This window comes from Humulus lupulus, chromosome 9 (assembly GCF_963169125.1).
Source record: "Humulus lupulus chromosome 9, drHumLupu1.1, whole genome shotgun sequence".
In the NCBI taxonomy this organism is placed as follows: domain Eukaryota; kingdom Viridiplantae; phylum Streptophyta; class Magnoliopsida; order Rosales; family Cannabaceae; genus Humulus; species Humulus lupulus.
The window spans coordinates 129,626,180-129,650,041 of NC_084801.1; the positions used below are offsets into that span (position 1 = coordinate 129,626,180).

At 42.0% G+C, this 23,862-nt stretch overlaps 1 non-coding gene across 1 annotated transcript; it reads left to right on the forward strand.

Annotated features, from left to right (window-relative positions):
- Window positions 1-15,584: 15,584 nt before the first annotated feature.
- Window positions 15,585-15,691, forward strand: LOC133802882 (small nucleolar RNA R71). The gene has a single exon (XR_009877629.1). It is a non-coding gene; the product is annotated as a small nucleolar RNA R71 (small nucleolar RNA).
- Window positions 15,692-23,862: the final 8,171 nt, after the last annotated feature.

Genomic DNA, 23,862 nt, shown 5'->3' on the forward strand with positions numbered 1-23,862 from the left:
AGAGTGGCAGTCCTTAATCGGTTTATTTCTAAGTCCACCGACAAGTGTTTGCCATTCTACAACCTGCTCCGAGGTAACAAAAAGTTTGAATGGAATGAGGAGTGCGAGCAGGCTTTCCTCGACCTGAAGACACATATGGCCGAGCCACCAGTGTTATCTAAACCAATGGTAGGAGAGCCCCTTTTTCTTTATTTGGCTGTGACGGAGAACGCGGCCAGTGCAGTGCTAGTCTGGGAAGAGGACCGAGTTCAAAAGTCAATGTATTATATAAGTAAAAGACTGCTCGGAGCTAAATCACGGTATCCCCTGATGGAAAAAATGGCATTCTGCCTCATTACAGCCTCCAAGAAGCTTAGGCCATATTTCCAATCCCATTCAATCCACGCCATGACCGATCAACCTTTAAGGCAGGTACTGCAAAAACCTGAGGCATCGGAACGACTATTGAAATGGGCAGTCGATTTTAGCCAGTTCGAAATACTATATGTACCCCGAACTACGATCAAAAGCCAAGCCCTGGATGATTTCGTGGCTGAATGCACTGGATTCCAGGAGGAGCCCTTGAGAGAACCAGTGTGGGAGGTGTGGAGAATCTTCGTGGACGGTTCATCTAACGAGAACGGGTCCGGAGCTGGGATCATTTTGATATCCCCAGAAGGGCATCGTTTCCACTTCGCGCTGCGGTTCAGATTTGTAGCATCCAACAACGAAGCTGAGTACGAAGCCTTATTGGTCGGGCTTAGAGTGGCAAAGGAATTGAAGGCCAGGGTCGTCCAATGCTATAGCGATTCCCAACTCGTGGTAAACCAAGTAGCTGGGGAATATCAAGCACGGGGGACTAAGATGGCGGCTTACCTGGCCAAGGTAAAGAAGGAGCTATTTTAGTTTGAATATGGCCTAGTCGAGCAGATCCCTCGCAAGCAGAACGACAATGCCAACGCTTTAGCTAGACTCGCTACCTCCAAATAAGCTGAAACTCTGAGCATAGTACCAGTGGAATTCTTGGAAAGTCCGAGCGTGGCAGAAAGGGCGATGGAGGTCGAGATGATCAATATCAGGGTGACCTGGATGACTCCCATAATAGAGTATCTTACGACAGGGAAATTTTCTGATGAGCGAAAAGACACGAGGAGAATACTCTATCAAGCTTCAAGGTATACAATCATAGACGGGACACTGTACCGACGTGGCCATTCCTTGCCCCTTCTACGGTGTGTTCTGCCAGAGGAAGCCAAATTATTTTGCAGGAGGTACATGAAGGCTTCTGTGGGGATCACGCTGGGGGGCAAAACCTGGCCTTAAAAATATTAAGGCAGGGGTACTTTTGGCCCACGTTATCAAAGGATTCCATCTCCTATGTCCAAAAGTGTGACAAGTGCCAGCAATTTGGAATAGTCGCCCGAGCTCCACCGGTCGAGTTGAAAATGATTTCATCCCCATGGTCATTCGCGATGTGGGGAATCGATTTAAATTGAGCCCTGCCAATGGGGAAAGGAGGAGTTCGCTATGCCGTGGTGGCCATTGATTATTTTATGAAATGGGCAGAACCGGAGCCCTTGGCAACAATCACCTCAAAAAGAGTCCTTGACTTTGTAGTCAAGAATATTGTTTGCCGGTTCGGACTGGCAAGAAAGATTGTATCAGACAATGAAACTCAGTTCGATAGCGATCTCTTCACCAAATTTTGTGAGAGGCACATCATAATTAAAAGTTTCTCTTCGGTGTCCTACCCGCAGGCCAACGGGCAGGTCGAGGTCGTAAAGAAAACTCTCAAAGCAAGCCTTAAGAAGAGGTTAGACAAGGCCACGGGAGTCTGGCCTTAGCCGCTCCTACAGGTACTGTGGGCATACCGGACCTCTCACCGAAATTCTACGGGGCACACCCCATTCTCCCTGACTTTCGGGAGTGAAGCCGTCCTTCCCGTCGAAACAAAGATAACCACGCATAGGCTCCAGACCTTCATCCAGGAGCGGAATGACGAATTGCTCAGCGCATCCCTCAACCTGATTGATGAAAAACGAGAGGATTTGCAGCTACGGCTCGTGCATTATCAGCAAAAAATCACTCGTTATTTTAATTCAAAGGTCAAGAAGCGTATCTTTGGTTTAGGTGACCTGGTACTCTGAAGGGTATTTTTAGCAGGCAAGGACCACAAAGATGGTGCCTTGGGTCCGAGCTGGGAAGGGCCCTATCAAATAGTGGAGTTCATACAGGAGGGAACCTTCAAATTGGCTCGGGTTAATGGAGAAACAGTACTGCGGACCTGGAGCGCTATGCATCTAAAAAGGTACTATCAATGATCGTACCACCTGTCTATGTAAGGCTCGATTATAAAAGCAATTTAATTTAAGAAATAAAAATAATGGTATATTTTTTGTATCTTTGTATGGTTTCATCTGCGTGATAGTTCAGATGGTAGCGTTGGTCCAAAGTAACCTAGAAAGTTCACTTCCTGATTACTTGGGGGGCATATAACCTGAGAACCAGGTTTCGAAACTTAGAAGTTGGTAAAATTGATTAACCAGTGTTTTTTCTAAAAAATGCGAGGTGTCAATAAAACTAACATGAACTAAGTTTTAGTTAAATATCATGGATACGACCAGGTTCCGAAACTTAGAAGTTGGTCAAATTGATTAACCAGTGTTTTTTCTAAAAAAACGCTAGGTGTTAATAAAACTAACACGAACTAAGTTTTAGTTGAATATCCTGGATACGACCAGGTTCCAAAACTTAGAAGTTGGTAAAATTGATTAACCAGTGTTTTTTTCTAAAAAATGCGAGGTACCAATAAAACTAACATGAACTAAGTTTTAATTAAATATCCTGGATACAACTAGGTTCCGAAACTTAGAAGTTGGTAAAATTGATTAACCAGTGTTTTTTTCTAAAAAACGCAAGGTGTCAATAAAACTAACACGAACTAAGTTTTAATTAAATGTCATGGATACGACCAGGTTCCGAAACTTAGAAGTTAGTAAAATTGATTAACCAATGTTTTTTTCTAAAAAAACGCAAGGTGTCAATAAAACTAACACAAACTAAGTTTTAATTAAATATCCTGGATACGACTAGGTTCCAAAACTTAGAAGTTGGTAAAATTGATTAACCAGTTTTTTCTAAAAAACGCGAGGTGTCGATAAAACTAACGTGAACTAAGTTTTTAATTAAAAACCCCAGATACAACCGGGTCCAAGGCCTGATACTTAACAGGTAGGATATAAATCATCATTTTTTGTTACGACCAAAATTAAAGTATCTACCTCGACCTAAGGGACATTTCCTAAAAATTTTTTTTAATGAAGAAGTCATGAAGCATAAGAAAAATCAGGGAATAGATAAAAGGTAGATGCTTCAATTATAAATAAATTATCTCGAGGAAAATAACCTCGTACAAAAAGTTTACAAAAGAAAAGGTATAAAAATAAACAAAGGAAAGAGAAAATTAAGCCCCTCCTGGGCATTCAAAGGATGTCACCTCCTCGGTCTCCTGCCCGCCAGTAGTGGAGGCTTCCCCAGTCTCAGACTGCTCTTGTTGTGCCCGGACCTTTAACTTCTCAGGATAGAGATCCCACAAGTCAGAGGGAAAAAAGGAGAAGTTGCCTTCTTGGTTGTAGACCCAGCAATGATAGAGCATGCTCGCCATGAAGGATATTGAGGTCGCCTTCTCCTCCTTAGTAGCAGCCTCCGCCTCCAACTTCTTGGCCTTGGCCTCCGTGAGCTCGACCTGTAGGGCATCCAGGGAAGCCTTTGCCGCCTGCTCGCCCTCTTGGGTCGCCAATAAGGCAGCCTTTGCAACTTGCTCGCCTTCTTGTGCCGCCGTCAGGGCAGTTTTGGTGCTTAGTTCGCCTTGTTGGGCATCTTGGGTAGTAGACAGGGCGGTCTGAGTGGTCTGAAGCTCGGCCTTGAGCTCTTCATTCCTAGCCCTAGCCCGAGCTATGCTACGGTGCTGAGCCAATACCTCCTGCAAGGAGCGAGAAAACAAGTTAGACGCGTACTGGAATATAATCGAAAGAGCGTATTCGTATAAGAAAAATGGGCTTATTGTGAGGTTCATTCCCAGAGCTGACTCCATGACGTTCTCCGGGTTCCTCTCCTCAGTCACCCTCAGGTCCGTTGGTTTGGCCTTATAAAAGTGCTCCACCATGTGGCTCGCCGTCTCGTAAATGGTCCCCCGAAATGTGTCTGGAATTTGCTCCAAGTCCTGTGCATTGACCGGGATGCGTACGGTGGTGGCAGGGATGACCGGAGCTGGAGGATCAATCGGTGATGTTTGGTCCCGAGCAGGACCAGAAGGAAACCGAGGAGAAGGTAGAGGCAGACCCCTTTTGTATTGAGCGGCAACAGCTGGAGCTGTCGAGCTCTAGTCCTTCCCCTTAGCCGGGGATTTGGAGGTCATTCCTGCTGCGGGTGGCACCTTCTTGGATGAGAACCGGGGCTTCTTTACCGTCAGCCCCGAGCTGGATTTCCCTTCCTGAAACATCGCGCAGATGTCGAGAATCCCTTGTTGTGCTATCTCCTCGCCTGAAAAAGGAAGGGAAGTACGTAAGTATGTGTACAAATCCTTCAGTCCACAAAGTATGTATGCATGTATAGGATATAACAAAAAGTCCTACCCTCCAAGCTAGAGGAGGAGTCTACTGCCACGACCTCCGGCCTTGGAACCACTATAGGAGAAGGGGAACCTAAGTCTATAACTTCTTGGATCAAGGGAGGCTCGGGCTCAGGTTCTACCTAGGGGCTAGATTCTTCTACATATTGCCTAAGCCCAGGGGCAACAACACCTTGGAGAAGGGAAGGCCACGACCTAAGGTTGGTTTCGTACTCTTCGAAAAGGGCTGACCTAAAGGAGAGGGTGTTTGTAACGCCCTGGTTACCCCAAGACTGTTACGGTGAACGATGACCCGTGAATTTAACTCGCTAATCGAGTTCTTTGGTAAAAAACGTTCTTCTAGGTGTTATTAATAGGTTAAGGTGGAAAACCAATCAAAAGGGAAGGATATATTTTATTTAAAACATAAAACTGTTCATGGGCCCATAAAAAAAATATTTACAAGTTATTTACAACTCAAAATGGTCATTACAGTTTAAATTTACAACCTACCGACCTAAGCGGAAAAAATAGGGTAAACGCCCTAGTTCCTCTGAGAACTCCTTGGCCGTGGTGGTTAAGCGTCCACATATGTACACATCACCACCTAAGCTCTCCACTTAAGGCTAGGTGAGATTTTCTTTCCCTTTACCTGCACCACATAGCACCCATGAGCCAAAGCCCAGCAAGAAAACACAATATTACATGAATATAATATCAACAATGATCATAATAATCATTCAGGACTCTCGGTCCAAAATAAAGGAGTGACAGTTGAAAAGTCACTAAGGTGGGTTCCATTCCCTTTAGCCATGTGACGATAGGGTCACTTGGGCTTTACAAATAAGTGACCATTTCACTAGCTTATCAAGATAGGTGTTCGATGAACTAGTCACCGATATAACCTACTGCATGACCATAGAGCCATAACCATGGGATTCCGCTCCCTAGCCACGTGACAAGCAGTCACCTAGGCCTTAGGCCCTGGCTCTGAGTAACTAGTCCTAGACTAGTCAAGCGCTTATAATTTTCATCGACCTTAGGGTCGGTCCAGCATTAATGCTCCTAGAGTCATTCAACGCTGATATCGATTAGATCTAATCTTTTATCAGCCCTGCATTCATGGTGCTTATGCCGTTTCTGACTCTCAGGTTAGTAATACGCGACCAATGCCGACCCTGACTAGTCAGTGCCATACACAAGTAAGCAAGCTTTGCTAATCATTTAATATGCAATCAATGTCCACATTTAACAACCAACATGCCTCTACAATAACCACGCATGTCATATACATAGGGTGCAGTTTTCTTACATCTGGTTCGAGCGAGAGTTAGTATAAGAACGACCCTCGAGAACGATCAACCTTTTAATTCTTTGACGGTCACCTGGTTATAACCAAATATGGGATTCCATCAATAAAATGAATAGCAAAGGTTCCTGAACCAAAACCTAGCCTCCGGGACATCGAATCCTACTAAACCGGGTAGTAGGATCGATCCCGAGGCCTAAGGCTTGAATGCCCAAGCCAAAAACCTATTTCTGGCCAAAATGCCACTAAGGGTCGCGGTCCTCCCTGGCCATGCCGTGGCCCACCCCTCAAATAGAGGTAGCCTCCCCTCAGCTCCCAGCACAGGCCGCGGCCCTCCCTGGCCATGTCGCGGCCCTTCGGCCCTTCAGCCTCTTCCTCTCCTTTTCTCAAGCTTGGGCCGCAGCACTCTAGAACAGAGCCGCAGCCCCACCTGAAACTCAGCCAAAACCCCTGTTTTTCTCCCTTCAAACTCATTCTAAAACCTCATTAAAACTCTCCCAACATCACCAAGAAAAGCCCCCAATTTCTACAACAACTTACCCACCATACAAGCTTCAAAACCCAAGTGAACTTTCTCCAAAAACTTCCATTAATTCTCAACCTAACACCTTAGATTTCACAACTGAAAACCATAAGAAAATAGAGCATAACTAAGGTTTCATGGATAGATTCTTACCTCAAGCTGGATTTAAGTCCTCCTCAATGGTTGAACTAAAGTCCTGAGGTCCAAACTTTGATTCCTTAGCTTAGTTCTTCAAGTTGGGATCAAAATTCCAAAGGAAGCAAGACGAAGATGATGATCGTGAGGGAGGTAACCAAACATTATTTTGGTTCTATTTTCTACAGCCTTCAGCCCTTATATCAATCCTAGAGGTAAAAAGACTAAAATGCTCCTAGGTCAAATAAAAGATTCTAAAGACTCCCATGGGCAAAACCCTCCTTTTCCACCTATCTCGTTAATCATAATTAACGCTCTCCAATTCCCGATATCCTCAAATACCAATAATTCATATCCCGTTACCCTTTAATTCCTGGTAACGCTCTAATCACCAAAGCACCCCGAGACTCACCCCGAGCCCCGAGCTTAAACTTGTTATGACCAAACTGATAGTTTATATTCAAAGATCGTCTCATGCCGAATAGCTCAAACAAATCCACATTATAATGTGGCCTCAACAATTAATCACAAGCATGCACCAAAATATACAAATATTCCCTCAACGGCCAAACTATCAAAATACCCCTGTAATCAAATGTGGACCCACATGCATGCATTTAACATCATATTATAATATATTTCACATAAACATGCATATAATCATTTAATGGCATAATTAAACAATTATGGCCCTCCCGGCCTACTAATCCAGCCTTTAAACCGCATTAGGGATTTCGTGGCATTACAGTGTTATCTACAACTATAGTTCCCCTAGGATGGCCCATGTCATGGCAAACTACTAGGTGATCCACACACTAGAGCAGGGTTATGTTGCGATCAGAGTCATTAGGGTGGCGGTTCACGAGCTGGTTTGGGTTAAACCTAACTAACCTAAGGTCAGCAACATCTCTATCTAAGTCCCTAAAGGGGTACGAGTTACCTTGGCCGGAGGGGCCGGCTGCTGCCCCTGACGAAGCTCGTTCCACGTCTGGGTCCCGAGCGACCTCAGGAGCTCGCCTCTTTCGCACGAGCGGCACCTCGGCCTCTTCTTGCTCTTCATCGTCATCAGCCTCAACACCCCCTTCAGGGATGGACGCTAGCTCGCGGATGACTGGGTGGTTAGCCTGAGTCCTCCTCAAGGCCAGAGTCTGGCCTTCAACAATCAACTTACATGCCAACATCGTGTCATCAGACACGAGCTGGCAGTAATCCTTCTCTCTAGACAGAAGCCCCACCAAAGTGTCGTATTGACCACCAAGGGTCACTGATTTATCCGTCCTTGCAAAAATGGATGCACGAAGATACTCCAGTCAGTATGCACGCGAGAAGACTAAGTACAAAGAGAATAATTAAGCGAACTAAAAAATGAAAGAAGACTTACGAGGACGGTCGAAATATCAGTGTTCTCAGTTGCGAAACCCATTCGACATAAAGAACTGGTCTTTGAAGTCATTGGGGTGGCCAGGCAGCTCGATGACTGCGGGTGAGTTCGGGAATCAGGTCAGATAGTAGAACCCGTCGCCTCGTCCCCGCTGATCTAGGTTGGCCTTGAGGCAGAAGAAGTAAAGGATGTCCGTAGGGGTGGGGACCTCCCACTCATGCTTCAAGAAAAGGTACTTAAGCCCCGCCAACAGCCGATACGAGTTCGGGGGGAGCTGGAACGGCACCAACTGCACATAGTTGAGGAAGTCAGCGAAATACTGGTCGAGGGGAAGGAAGGCCCCGACCTTTAGGTGCTCATCACTCTAGGCCGCGAAATTGTCCTAGAGTGGTGCGCAGCTCCTCTCCCCTTCGAAGGGAGGTCGGGCAATGAGGATGCCAATCTCGACCTCGATATTGTGGGACAGCATGATCTTGTTGACCCTTCCTTGGGTTGTGATCTTGGAGGCTATCCTCTCCACCTCGAAGAAGGCATCAGGTCCGACTACGACCTCCTCCTCCACCACAGGGCCGAACTGAGGGATGGGAGATTCAGAGGCGACCTCTTTTCCTTTGTTGGCTCGTTGATATGATGAGCCAGCTGCGTTCTTCTTGGGCGCACTTTTCTTGGGTGCCATTAGCTCGCCTGTCGAACAAGAACGATGGAACTCTTAGTGGGCGACCTAGGATTGTTATACAGGCAACAAATAACAAAGAAAGGCTGAGGATTCTAACACATGAGCTGATGCAATCTCAGCCCGCGATGTAGTGACACGCGCTACCTATGCTACGCGCCTAGGTTTCCTAGCAGACCCTTGATGTTTAGGGATCTGTGTGTCAGAAAATCATGCCACTACCCTCCTTAGGAGGCGGTTTAGAGAAAAACCGCCCAAGAAGCGTAGCCCCTAAGAAACCTAATGTCGAGCTCTGAAAACCTTTCATCTTCTACATGACGAATGGGTATTTTCTAAAAAATTACCCAAGAATCACCCAAATATTTACCCAGTTTATGAACATCACAATCCTAGGTATGTTTTAGGACCTACTCAATAAACCTAAACCAAAACCTATGTACCAAAAATGTTTGGGAATAGCCTAATGCTAATGACGGTGAAGTGCATATTAGCATGATAAAGAAAGAAGAGAAACACACAAAAACCAGTAAAAGAAAAGCTCCAGTAAAACAGATTACTTACAGTGTATTCTTCGACGAAAGGAATGAGCAACGTAGAAGGAAAGTTCCTGGAGAGATCCTTGGTGACTGGGTTTCCGAAGGTTTTGGTTGTAGTTTTCTGGGATTTTTATGAGAAAAGGAAAAAGGGTTTTTGAAGTTCAGAAGAGAGAAAATTAGGAAAAGTTTCGAATGAAAGGTGATGAACACCTAAGATTGCTAGCCCTATTTATACATAATAGGCATGAAGAAACGTGGACCGTCCGATCAAGCTAATATGAGATACGAGGGTCATGTTTTGAAAGATTAAACGGCGGTAAAAAGGTGGCCAGGCCATTTAATGCAATCTTCGAAACCCGAACAGACGCCAATCGCGGCATCCCACGTGTCCCGTACTCAAGTAATGAAGGAACATGGATAATCGCAACAGAAGTTTAAAAGTCCCCACCATGTCAGTCAGAAGATAACATCATAAGACACGGGCAGGGACTTGGGGGGAAAATGTACGTCCTGATATTCAGCCCGGGTATTTTATGAAGCTCAAATATAACTGGCTAGCTAAGAACAGTACTAAAGAGTCTACAAGTTGATATCTCCTCTGCTAAGACAGTGCAACTCCCCTAGGTAATAACATGAGCTGAGGAATACGAAGCATCAAGGAACGAGCTGGAGATGGATATAAAGCACAACATTTTGGGCACGGGCTGGCATTACGTTTAGGCTGTGGCATTCTGACAATCTGCCATATCCAGGAGTTTGTAAACCTGGATACGTTATTTATAAACGTGCATGGTCAGACATTACATGTCCGTTATCCCTAAATTCTCGGACACGTAATATAAACGTGCTTAATCAAACATCACATGTCCGATTATGCCAGACGACCCATGATCAATTTTACCTAATGATTAGACCATACCTTAATATATATTGTAATATTCATCATTTGTGGGAGACAGGTCACAAATGGTATGGGTATTCACGTGATGACCCCAACACCTATCCTGGGATGGTTCTTCTATAAATACCAAGACCTTGGATAGAAAAGGGGTTTGGTGTTTTCTGTGTAATGCAAATACTCTGTCAAAATATAAAGAGATATACAGTAATAATATCGACTCGTGGATTAGGGGGTTTTAGCCTCCGAACTACATAAAAAGGAACGAGTCTTCTTACCACCTCACTCTTTCCTTAAGAGTTATTATTCTCACTACGGTTTATCATTAAGCACTAATTTATTCCAAATAATTACGTAATACGCTATTGGCAAAAACCGCGTCAACATTCATAATTATGAATTAAATAATTACTACTAAAATTAAAGAAAGCAATTAATCACTAAAGCAATTCAGAGATAAAAATATGATTTAATTCAATGGATGTAAAATTTAGGGTTTTAGTTTCATCAACCATCCACTTATGATTTCTAACCAATTTTCAATATTTCTTAATTCTACTGTGATAGCATATTAAAACGATATAATATAGTCTTTCTAGGATCTATAATACTCTACAACATATAATTTCCTACATCTCTATGGTAAATCAACATATTGCAGGCATTAAACACGTAATCCCTAAACTACACAAATTATAGAAGTACTCTCGTCCAATATAAATTTTTGATTATCTACCTATAGCATAATTAGCCTTCTTCCTTTATACTCAACTCGGATCAAGTCCTCCCCTCACATCCTTTAGAGCCACAGTAGCATGAGTTGGCTTTGCTTCTTGTGATTAGAAATTATCGGAACTTTCCCTCGCTCATATAACATTCAAAGTCTTTCATTAAAGTACTTTTTCAATCGGTTTCGCCCCTTTCTCATTCCAGTTTTCACTATGGAGCTTTTCTTAGAGACATCCAACTTGTTCCCTTCTTGGTTTACCACTTCAACTCTAAAACAAGTTGGAATTTCAATTGTTGTAAAAACTTTAAAATAACTTCCTCTTTTTGCACTCGCAACTTTAACTCACCCTTTTGTACATAAATTAAAGCCCTACCAGTCGCCAAGAATGGTCTTCCAAGTATTATTGGAATATTTTCGTCTTCCTCCATATCTAATACAATAAATTCCGCATGAAAGATGAATTTACCCACTTTTACCATTACATCCTCAATCACACCATAAGGGTGATTAACTAATCTATCTGCCATCTACAAAGATACCATAGTTGGTCGAGCTTCTCCCAAATTCAGCTTCTGAAAGATTGATAGAGGCATTAAATTCACACTGGCCCCTAAATCACATAAAGCCTCTGTTCCTACTAAACCCCCTATAGAACATGGGATATTGAAACTACCAGGATCTTTAACCTTTGGAGGTAGTTTCTTCTGCAGTATTGCGTTGTACTCTTCAGTTAGTGCAATCGTCTCATAATCCTCTAATTTCCTCTTTCTTGAAAAAATTTCTGTCATAAACTTCACATGGCTAGGCATCTGTTCTAATGCTTCTGCGAACGGTATATTAATATGTAGCTTCTTGAACACCTCTAAAAACTTTGCAAACTTCTTATCCAGGTTATGCTTGCAAAGCCTTTGTGGATATGGAATTCTAACATGATGGTCAATGCTCACTGGTGGTACCACTTCTTTCTTGTTAAGGTCTTCAGTAACATTTTCTTCATTAGACTCCTCTTTCTTTGGAAGGTCTTCAGTAACCTCCTCTTGTGCTGGACTAGTGACGTGTTGTTCCTCTATCTTCTTGCCCTTGTTTTCTACTGTAGACCACCCATACTTAGTCCCACTCCTCATGGATATTGCATTACAATGCTCTTTAGGATTAACTTCTGTAGTGCTAGGCAAATTTCCTTGAGCTCTATTAGACATTAAAGTAGCCAACTACCCTATTTGACTCTCCAAACTCCTTATGGACGCCCTGGTTTCAGTCATAAATTGGTTGATTGCATCAGGTTGAGGCTCAGCTGGTTTCATTGGCATTTGGTGTGGTGGTCTATTTTGTGGTTGATAATATCCAGGTGGAGGGTGTTGGTATTGTAATGCCCCAAATTTCCTAATAAGTTTTAGGACCTTGATTAGGAGGCCAGGAGGGCCATAATTAATTTATTATGTTATTAAATAGTTATATGCATGTTTATGTGAATTATATTATAATATAATGATAAATGCATGCATATGGGTCCACATTTTATTATAAGGGCATAATTGTGTATTTTGGTGCATGTTTGAGATTAATTGATAAGGCCACATTATATTTGGATTGGTCCGAGCCATTCGGCATGAGACGATCATGGAATGTAAGTTTTCGGTCTGGTCATAACGGGATTAGTTTTGGGGCTCGGGGTGAGTCTTGGGGTGATTTTAATGATTAGAACGTTTCCGGGAATTGAAGGGTAACAGGATATGAATTATTGGTATTTGAGAATATCGAGAACAGCAGGAATTGGAGGGTGTTAATTATAATTAACGAGTAGGCAAGAAAGGATGATTTCGCCCTTGAGGGTTGTTAAGGAAAGAATATAATCCTAGGGGCATTTAGGTCTTTTCACCCTAAGCATATATATATATATCAATCCTTAATGTTGTAGAATGTTAGAGAAAACAGAGTGTTCTCCATCTTCATACGATCATCATCTCTCCTCTTTATCCTTTGGAATTTTTGACCTCAAATTGAAGAACCAAGCTAGGAAATCAAAGTTTGGAGTCTATAATCTTAATTCATCCATTGAACAGGACTCAAATCCAACTTAAGGTAAGATTTCATCCATGAATTTAAGCTATACTCTGTTTTTCTAGTAAGTTTTCAGTTGATAATTTGAGGTGTTAATTGTGAGAATTCATGAAAGTTTTTGAGTTTGGTTGCTTGGGTTTTGATGAGGGTGTGTTGTAGATGAAGTTTAGGGGTTGAATTGGATGTTTGGGTGATGTTTGGGATTGGTTTGGAGGCTTGGTTTCAGGGGAAATTGCAAGGAGGGAAACCAGAACATGTTCTGGTCTGAAGCTGGCACCCCAGTGCTAGGCAGGGTAGAAAATCTAGGCTTCTCTGACTTGGGACAGCGCCCCAGCACTAGTGCACTTTCCAGCAAACCTATTTTGGAGTTTTTGATGACTTTGGGAGCTCGGGGAATGGCTGTTTTACCCCGTTTGGGTAGATTGAGAGTCCCGAGAGTGCGAGATGGATCCCGAGAGTGAGGTTTTAGATTGTAAACCTTTTTTTAATTTATTTTATTGATGGGATTCCATATTTGGTGATGACTAGGTGACCGCTAAAGAATCAAAAGGTTGATCGTTCTTAAGGGTCATTCTTTTGCTAATTCTTGCTAGAACTTGAGGTAAGAAAACTGCACCCCATATACGACATGCACGGTTATTCTTGATGCATGTTGGATGTTTAAATGTGAACATTGATAGCATATCGAATGCTTAGCAATCTTGCTTACTTGTGTATGGTTATTATTGAGGCATGTCAGGTGTTTAAATGTGATGCATATGATGCATGAGAAACATGTGATTAGGGCATGCCATGAACATTGAATATGAGATTGATCAGAGCTTGAGTCTCTGTGTTTGTGCACGATCATAATTATGCTAGCAATTGTTAAGTAAGCATGTTGAATGCCCTACCTTTGGATATTTTACATAAGATATATGCCTGGTAGCAATGCTTACTTGTGCGTGGCTCTGACTAACTAGTCAAAATTGGCAATGGTGTCATTATTAGCTGTGAAGATGTGACCTACTTGCCAAGTTCACCATAGTACTGAGCACTGATCACCTGGTATTGACTAAAAAGTCAAGGATGGACTTAGCATGTTTAATGCAAGCCGATAAAAGATTAGATCTAATCGACATCTGCATTGAATGACTCAAATCAGCATTAATGCCAGACCGACCTCAAGTTCGATGAAAACTAAAAGCGCTTGTCTAGCCAAAGGCTAGTCATTTAGAGCCAGAGCCAGCTAGCCTAGTGACTATTTAGTCACATGGCTATGGGTGTCGAGCCCCGTGTGACTTAACCAGTCACTCATCTGTTTAAGCTAGTGACTTACCCATCAGTCACTCAGTATGGTTTACCAGAACCTCAAGTGTTAAATCACTCATTTGATTAGAGCCATTGCAGGAAAGCCTAGGTGACGGTTCCGTCACAGGGCTATGGGTGTCGAGTCCCGTAGTGACTTACTTATCAGTCACTCATTATGGTGTAACAGAACCTCAAAGTGATATTCACTCATTTGTTCAGGGCTATAAGCTCTGTATGATCATTCTGATCATCATTTGCATGGCTTTTGGGTGCTGAGCCCCGTGGTGACTTGCTTGTCAATCACTCAGTATGGTTTACCAGAACCTCCAGTGTTAAATCACTCATCTGATTAGGATTGACTTGATAGTCATCCAATCAGGAGGGCAGGATTTCTTATCCTCGATTCCCCAGCATTATCTGAATTTATTTGCATGCTTGAATAGAGCTATATTTGCTAGGCATGCCAGATATGATTTGATGTCATGATATGACTATTCATGAGCATATATTGAGTTTTCTTGCTGGGCTTCGGCTCACGGGTGCTATGTAGTGCAAGTAAAGGAAAAATAAAGCTGGACCATCCCTGAGTTGGAGAGCTTAGGTGACGATGTGTACATATGCGACTGCTCGACCGCCATGGCCGAGGGTTGAAAGAGGAACTAGGGTTAAACCCTGTTTTGTCGCTTAGATCGGCTGATTGTAAATATTTTCTTATAATAGACCTTTAAATTATATTTTTGGGATCTCAATGTATACAGTAAACGTTCTAGTGAAACGTTATACCTTAACCAAAAATTTTAATCCCTAAACCGCTAATCGTACTTAGTTACACGATTATGGCCAAATGACTCGATTAGTGAGTTTAGCACTGTTTAAAAATGCGCACTGTAACGGTCCCTGGAGTTTAGGGCGTCAGGTATGGTGGTTTATTTTGGGAAGGTTGATATTGTGGTTGAGGTGTAAGGTACGGTTGTTGAGTGTTTTGAGTATTGGACCAAGAAAAATTAGGAAGGTTCTTCCAACCTGGGTTGTAGGTCATGGAATTGGAATTATTGGGTTGTCTCTGGTAATTCCCTATAGCTTGTACTTCTTCCATGGGCATGTTATTCATATCTAGAGCAAGGCATTGGTTGGGTGGATGGGTTGTACCACACAATTCACATAGGTTTTGAACTTGCATAGCTTGAGATGGGAGTGTAGTCTTTTGAAGTTGCTTTGTCAAGGCTGCTACTTGAGCTGTAAGCATGGATATAGTGTCCAATTCCATCATTCCAGCAACCTTCTTTGGTTGTCCCCTTTCAGTTGGCCACTGATAATTATTCATCACCATCTCCTCTAATAGCTCATACACCTCATTAACACTCTTACTCATAAAAGCACCTCCCGTCGCAGCATCTATAATTGTTCTAGTTGTTCCATTCAACCCATTGTAAAAATTATGCACCAACATCCACTTTTCTATACCATGATGTGGACACTTCCTTAGCATCTCCTTAAATCGCTCCCAAGAATCATACAGTGACTCCCCTTCCAATTGATAAAAATTATTGATCTCTCCCCTTAGTTTTGCAACCTTCGCTGGAGGAAAGAACTTGGCAAGGAACATCTGAGCTAACTCCTCCCATGTAGTAATAGAATTCGCCTGCAAGGATATCAACCAACACTTCGCCCTATCCCTTAGTGAAAATGGGAATAGCCTCAATCTTATAGCATCATCACTCACCCCATTCATCTTGAATGTAGCACATAACTCCAAAAAATTAGCTATGTGTAAATTGGGGTCCTCCGTTGGCATACCTCCAAATTGAACAGTTGATTGGACCATTTGAAGAATTGCTGTCTTAATCTCAAAATTATTTGCAGCAATGGTTGGAGGTCTGATGCATGAATGCACTCCTGTAATAGTAGGAAGTACATAGTCTCTCAAAGTTCTTGGTCCTTGCTCCCTTGGAACCTCTGCAGCATTATTAGCACTGTTTCCCAAATTGTCAGCCATGGTAAACTCCAATCTTTTCTTCGCCTTTTGCTTCTGTTTGCACGTATTTTCAATTTCCATTTCTATTGGTATAATCTCCTTTTGTCTATTTCTTCGCATATACCAACAATTTCTGAAACACAATAGAACCTTGATCCAAATAAATGTTAAACAGAAATAAAAAAATAAGAAAAAAAAATCAAATTAGAACAAAAAATTAACTTTATTGATATTAATAAAATAATTCCTGGCAACGATGCCAAAATCTTGTTGTCCAAATATATAGATGCAAGTTTACGTATCGATAACAAGTAATATAATAATAAGTAGAGTATTGTTCCCACGAGGATTGATATTAATTACTAATAATTAACTCCTGACTCTAATTGATTTAAATGATAATTTCAGAATTATGAATTAAATAATTACTACTAAAATTAAAGAAAGCAATTAATCACTAAAGCAATTCAGAGATAAAAATATGATTTAATTCAATGGATGTAAAAGTTAGGGTTTTAGTTTCATCAACCATCCACTTATGTTTTCTAACCAATGTTCAATATTTCTTAATTCTACTGTGATAGCATATTACAACGATATATTATAGTTTTGCTAGGATCTATAATTCTCTACAACATATTATTTCCTACATCTCTGGGGTAAATCAACATATTGCAGGCATTAAACACGTAATCCCTAAACTACACAAATTATAGAAGTACTCTCGTCCAATATAAATTTGTGATTATCTGCCTATAGCATAATTAGCCTTCTCTTCTCAGAGCCTAGGTTAAAATCATCTAAAACGTGTAAATGGTGATCAAACACTCACAAGCATTAAGCATAAGATAAATAATTCACAATAGTAGAAAGAAACTCAAAAAAACTATATTAAGAAATCAAAAGCTTCAAGAAGAATCCACTAACACCCTAAAAACAAGATTAGTTCATGACAAACATAATGGAATCCATCAAACTAAATATAAACATAAACTCAAGAATAAAGAGAATAAAGAAAATAAAGAGATCAAGAAATAAAACTCTTAGATCTTCAATGTTATCTCCAAGGTCTCAAGTAATCTCTAAAATTAACTAATGACTCCCCCTCAATTAAATCTTAAAAAAAACATTTAAATAGAAACCCTAAAAACTATTTTTGAAAATAAATGACGATTTTGCCCTTCTGATAGCCACGAAAAGGGTACACGCACCACGGCCCTGGTGTTTAAGCGCCGCGGCCCGCCTCTATAAGTCTGCGCAATCCTGGTCTTGGGTTCTAGCACGCACCGCAGTGCTCCTTTCAAGCGCTACGACCCTTGAAAATTCCAGAAAGCAGATTTCTCTCTGCTTTTCCCTTGCGTCGCAGCTCTTCACTTGAGCAACGCAACCCTTTACATTAACCTCAAAATGTTACTTCCAAGGCTCCAAAATGAACAAGTCTCTCCGCGTATGAATCCTCAAACATCTTCTTGTCAAATTTTAGCAGAAATTTCCCAATTGCTATGATTTTTCATTCGTTTCCTCTACTCCATGCTTCCTCATTGTATTTCCTGCAAACATACCAAAACAAGCGAAATACCGCACAACATTCCACCAAATCGACTCAAACTTACCCTAAACATAGGTTAAAAACTATACTAAAAACTGACTCATCAGAGTGCTGCACCTATTGTGCCACCTGCTATGGCACCATTTATACAGATACTTGAGGTTGGGAATAGGTGGGAGCCACTGTATGAGCGATTCAAGAGACAACACCCTCCAACCTTTAAGGGAGGACCAGATCCACTGATGGTTGAACAGTGGATGAGTATGATCACTTCTATCCTGGATTTCATGAGGGTGGAAGGTAATGACAGGGTGGCCTGTGCCATCTATATGCTTAGACAGGATGCCCATATTTGGTGGGAGGTGGCATCACAGACCAGGGATATTTCTACTTTGAGTTGGGATGGGTTCAAAGGTCTATTCAACCATAAGTATTACAATGTTTCCATCAGGGCAATGAAGGTAAATGAATTCACAGGGTTGGTACAGGGCAGCATGACAGTTACAGAGTATGCCCTGAAGTTTAATAGGCTGCGAAGTTTGCATCAGACTTGGTGCCTACAGATGCGGCCAGACAGGATAGGTTTGTTCGAGGGCTCAATGCTATGATAGCCCAGGATGTGAGGATTACCTCAGTACCTAGGCAAACGACTTATGCCCAGGCTCTTGAGAAGGCTCTTATCGCTGAAGAGGGAAAAAATAAGATCTGGAGGGAGAACGCTGCGAGATGGGATGCTTGCAGGGTAGTGCCTCCATCCATAGGCTTTGGTAGGTACGGAGGCCCCAGTGATCTGAAGAGGAAGACCCTTGACACTTTGACCATTACTGGTCCTGATAGGAGGGGTCGGGGTGCTCAGGGTGGCCACCAGGGAGGCGGTGAGACATTGATGAGTTACCCATAATGCACGAGGTGCAGGAAGCGCCATATGGGCTCGAACAAAGGCTTGCTATCTGTGCGGGGTGGTGGGACACCTTAAGAAAGACTGCCCAATAGCGAAGAAGGAAGAACCAGGGAAGGTGGATAGCTTGACTCCAGCTCGAGTGTTCACCTTGACGCAGGCAGAGGCCGAGGCTAGTCCCTTGGTAGTGACAAGTCAACTTTCTAGCGCTGGCTCCTTTTATACTGTATTGATTGACTCTGGTGCTACACATTCGTTTGTTTCTAGTAAGGTAATTGATAGATTGTGTAGACCTAGTGAGTATTGTACTGCGAGGTTTGGGACTATACTGCCTACAGGGGAACTTGTAGTTTCTAGGAGATGGATTAGAGCACTACTGGTGATGGTAGATAGTAGGGAACTATCAGTAGATTTGATCGAGTTGGGTATGGATGATTTCGATATGATCTTGAGGATGGATTGGCTGGTCAGATATGGGGCTACTATAGAATGTAGGATGAAGATGGTGACTTTTGAACCTCAGGGAGAGGATCCCTTTATTTTCGTGGGTCTTGTGCATGGACCCCGCATACCCATGATATGAGCATTGAGGGCTAGGGACCTATTGTAGAGAGGTTGTATAGGTTTTCTAGTTAGTGTGGTGGATACCACCAGAGTTTTGCCAGTAGGGCCGGGGGAGACCAGATTAGTACGTGAGTTCTTGGATGTGTTTCCTGAGGATTTACCAGGGTTGTCGCCGCTCAGGGAGATTCAGTTTGTCATTGAGTTAGCGCCAGGAACAGATCCAGTGTCGAGGGCACCATATAGGATGGCTCCGATGGAACTGAAAGAGTTGAAGATACAGTTACAAGAGCTTCTTGATTTGGGATTTATATGGCCTAGCTTCTCTCCATGGGGTGCTCCAGTTTTGTTTGTGAAGAAGAAGGACAAGACTCTAAGAATGTGTATAGACTATAGGGAGTTGAACAAGTTGACCATCAAGAACAAATACCCCTTACCAAGGATCGATGATCTGTTCGATCAGCTACAGAGAAAGATGGTATTCTCGAAGATTGATCTTCGATCTGGTTATCATCAGCTGAGGATCAAGGATGAGGATATACCGAAGACGATCTTCCGAACGAGGTATGGGCATTATGAGTTCTTGGTCATGTCATTTGGTTTGAACAATGCCCCAACAACATTTATGGATTTGATGAACAGGGTGTTCAAGGACTTCTTGGATCAGTTTGTGATTGTCTTCATCGAAGATATCTTAGTTTACTCCAGTTCAGAGGCAGAGCATGACCAACATCTCCGTCATGTCTTGCAGAGATTGAGAGAGCATCAATTGTATGCCAAGTTTAAGAAGAGCGAGTTTTGGCTACCAGAAGTGACATTCCTTGGACATATTGTTAGTGAAGATGGGATTAAGGTAGATCCAGCTAAGATAGAGGCAGTGAGAGATTGGCCGAGGCCAAGGAACGCCTCAAAGGTTTGGAGCTTCCTTGGATTAGCGGGATATTATAGACGATTCGTGGAAGGGTTCTCGAAGATTGCTGCACCAATGACAGAATTCACATGGAAGAATATGAAATTCACCTGGTCAAACAAGTATGAGAATAGCTTCCAGGAATTGAAGCGACGACTGAGTACTGTTCCGGTATTGAGTCTTCCTTCGGAGGGGTGGAAGTTTGTGGTATACTGTGATGCGTCAAGGTTGGGATTGGGATGTGTGTTGATGCAAAATGAGAAGGTTATTGCTGAACAGTGGATGAGTATGATCACCTCCATCCTGGATTTTATGAAGGTGGAAGGTAATGACAGGGTGGCCTGTGCTACCTATATGCTTAGAGAGGATGCCCGTATTTGGTGGGAGGCGACATCACAGACTCGGGATGTTTCCACTTTGAGTTGGGATGGGTTCAGAGATTTGTTCAACCAAAAGCATTTCAACGTTGTTGTAATGACCCAAAATTACTAATAAGGCTTAGGGCCTTGATTAGCGTGCCAGGAGGGCATAATTGGTATATGTATGTTTAATAGGTTAAATGCGTGATTACGTGGCATGCATGATTGATATGATTATATGAATATGTGATATGCATGTTTACGAGTATTAGATATGCATGTGGCCCTTTATAACTTATAAGTGCATATTTGTAATTTTGGCATGTTGAGGGCATAAATATAATTATATGTGACAAATGGTTGAGACCACATTATTATGTGGATATATATTTGCAGCATATGGCTCGAGATGATCCTAGTAAGCGAATTAGTGAAATAGTCACAACGGGGTTTAATATCCGGCTTGAGGGGAGCCTAGGGGTATTTTTGGGAATTTAGAGAATATTTTGGGATTTATTAAATATGGGATAGGTATTTGGTAATTAATTGGATGACATGATTAATTGGTAAATATTAGGAACACTTGAGGAATTAGTGGGAACTAGGAGCGGAATGACCATTTTACCCTTAGAGATAATTAAAGGATTAATAAGAATAAAGGGGAAATATTGTCTTTTTAGGGGTTAAAGGTTATACTCTGTAGGATTCTAGACTAAGCCAGAAGCCACTTGAGAACTCCCAATTCCTACTATCTCTCCATCTCACGTTTTCCTCTCTCAAGAAGCCTAAGGGGATTTCTGAATTTTGAAAGAAAAGCTAAGGACACAAACTGGGATTTGAAGTTGAACTTGGTTGGGTTAGACTGAGGAACTAAGCTGAGTTTGTGCAAGGACACTGCTGGAGAAACTAGGCTACAATTGGAGGTAAGAACTCTAGTTTAATTCTCTAATTTTGCTGGGTTTGTGTTAAGAGTTTGGGTTGGCATGAGTGTGAACTTGATAATTGATTTTGGGTGTTAGAAAGAGTATGGATTTTTACTAAATTGGGATAGAGGTTTCAGTAGGATTGATGAGATTTTCTGTTTAAAATATGTGATTAAAAGTCCTAAGTTCGTAGCTAAGCATGATTTTGGGTTAGAGTGTTTATTAAAGTTGAATTATGTTGTTTTGGCTGGGAAAGATGTTAGGGAAAACCCAAAAATTCTGGGCACAAGGGGGCGTACTGCGACCCAGCTCATGGGTGCTGCAGCCCGCATGCCCAGAACGCCTGGGTGTGCTCTCTGTTTTGAGGGTGCGCCGTGACCCTAGGGGGGGCAAGTCGCAGCACGCCTCCCCCTGATGCTAGGGGATTTAGTGTAACAACCTACTACCCACGGACCGTTACGTTGTGCATTTTAAACAGTGATAAACTCGCTAACCGAGCCATTTGACCATAATCGTGTAACTAAGTATAATTAATGGTTTAGGATTAAAATTTTTGGTTAAGATACAATGTTTCACTAAAACATTTACCATATACATTGGGATCCCAAAAATATAATTTAAAGGTTAATTACAACAAAATATTTACAACCAGCCGACCTAAGCGACAAAATAGGGTTTAACCCTAGTTCCTCTTTATACCCTCGGTCGTGGTGGTCGAGCAGCCGTATATATACACATCGTCACCTAAGCTCTCCAAATCAAGGATGGTCCAGCTTTCTTTTGCCTTTACCTGCACCTGTGAGCCGAAGCTCAGCAAGAAAACTCAATATGCTCATGAACAAGTAATAACATGTACATGCATGCAAGCCGGTACAAATAAATGTTTGTGGAGTCCTGCGCTCTGAGTAGATGACTAATAAGTCTCTCGCTCTGAGGTAGATGACTAATAAGTCTCAATGAAGTAAATGACTAATAAGTCTAAATTTTTGTGGAGTCCTGTGCTCTGAGTAGATGACTAATAAGTCTCTCGCTCTGAGGTAGATGACTAATAAGTATCTATGAAGTAAATGACTAATAAGTCTCTATGAAGTAAATGAGTAATAAGTCTCTCTCTGAGATAGGTGACTAATGAGTCACACTTTGATTATGTGACTAATAAGTCACACTCTAGATAGGTGACTAATGAGTCACACTCTGGATAGGTGACTAATGAGTCACACTTTGTATAGGTGACTAATGAGTCACTCTCAAAATAGATAACTGATAAGTCTATATCTGTGTAGATGACTAATAAAGTCTATCTCTGTGTAGATGACTGATAAGTCTATCTCTGTGTAGATGACTAATAAGTCACTCTCTAAATAGATGACTAATAAGTCTATCTCTGTTTAGATGATTGATAAGTCTATCTCTGTGTAGATGACTGATAAGTCTTTCTCTGAGGTCCCATACCCTCCTAGCCATGTAACGTGTAGGTCACCTTAGCCTTTTTGGCTCTGGCTCTAAATAGCTAGCCTTTAGACTAGACAAGCACTTTTTTTTTTCATCGAACTTAAGGTCGGTCAAGCATTTCATGATTATTATGATAATGCTTATGTTGATTAGATCTAATCTTTTCGGATTGTGTTAAACACGCTAATACCATTCTTGACTCATAAGCCAATACCATACGACCAGTGCTCAGTACTACTGCTGATCTTGACTGATAAGTCACAGCTTCACAATCAATACTGACACCAATGTCGATCCCTGACTAATAGGTCAGTGCTTCCTCAATGAGGTAATGTAAACAGACATATATCATCTGTCAAATATTTAGATATAAGACATTTAGCATGCTTAATCAATAATCAGAAGCATAATTATAATCATGCACAAATACAGAGACTCAAGCTCTAATCAAACTCATATTAAACATTCATGCTATGCCCTGATCTCATGTATCTTATGCATCACATGCATCATATACTGGGTGCAGTTTTCTTACCTTTTGTCCAAGCACCAATTACCAATAAACGAGCCAGAAGCACAATCCTAATATGGCTATACTGGAGTTTCTGTTATTCGTATTAACAGATACTCTAGGAGGAAGCCCCTAGCAATAACCTAGTCACAACCATAAATGGTGCTTCAATGAGATCAAGTTCCAAAACCCAATCCCGGGACCAATCCCGCGCTCTCGGGACCTCCAATTCCACCAAACAGGGTGGTGGAATCATCCCCCGAGCCCTCAGGTCAAAACCCCAAAAAGTACCAAAAAACCTCATTCTGAAGACTGTATAGCGCTACATCGCTACCTTTGGGCGCTACAGGCAGACTCAAAACCCCCCCAAAACAGAGCACCTAGCGTTGTAGCGTTACCACCCTAGCGCTACAGCGCCCAAACCAGAAATTCTTGGTTTCAACTTCATGTTCTTCGGGTTTCAAAACTCCAAAACCGACCCCAACCTATCCAAATCTCAAAATTAAAGTTCCCAAACATCCTAATCTCCCAAAACCAATAAAACCCAAGCTTCAATTCATCCAAAAACTCATCAAAACACAAAATCCAATCCTAGCTTAA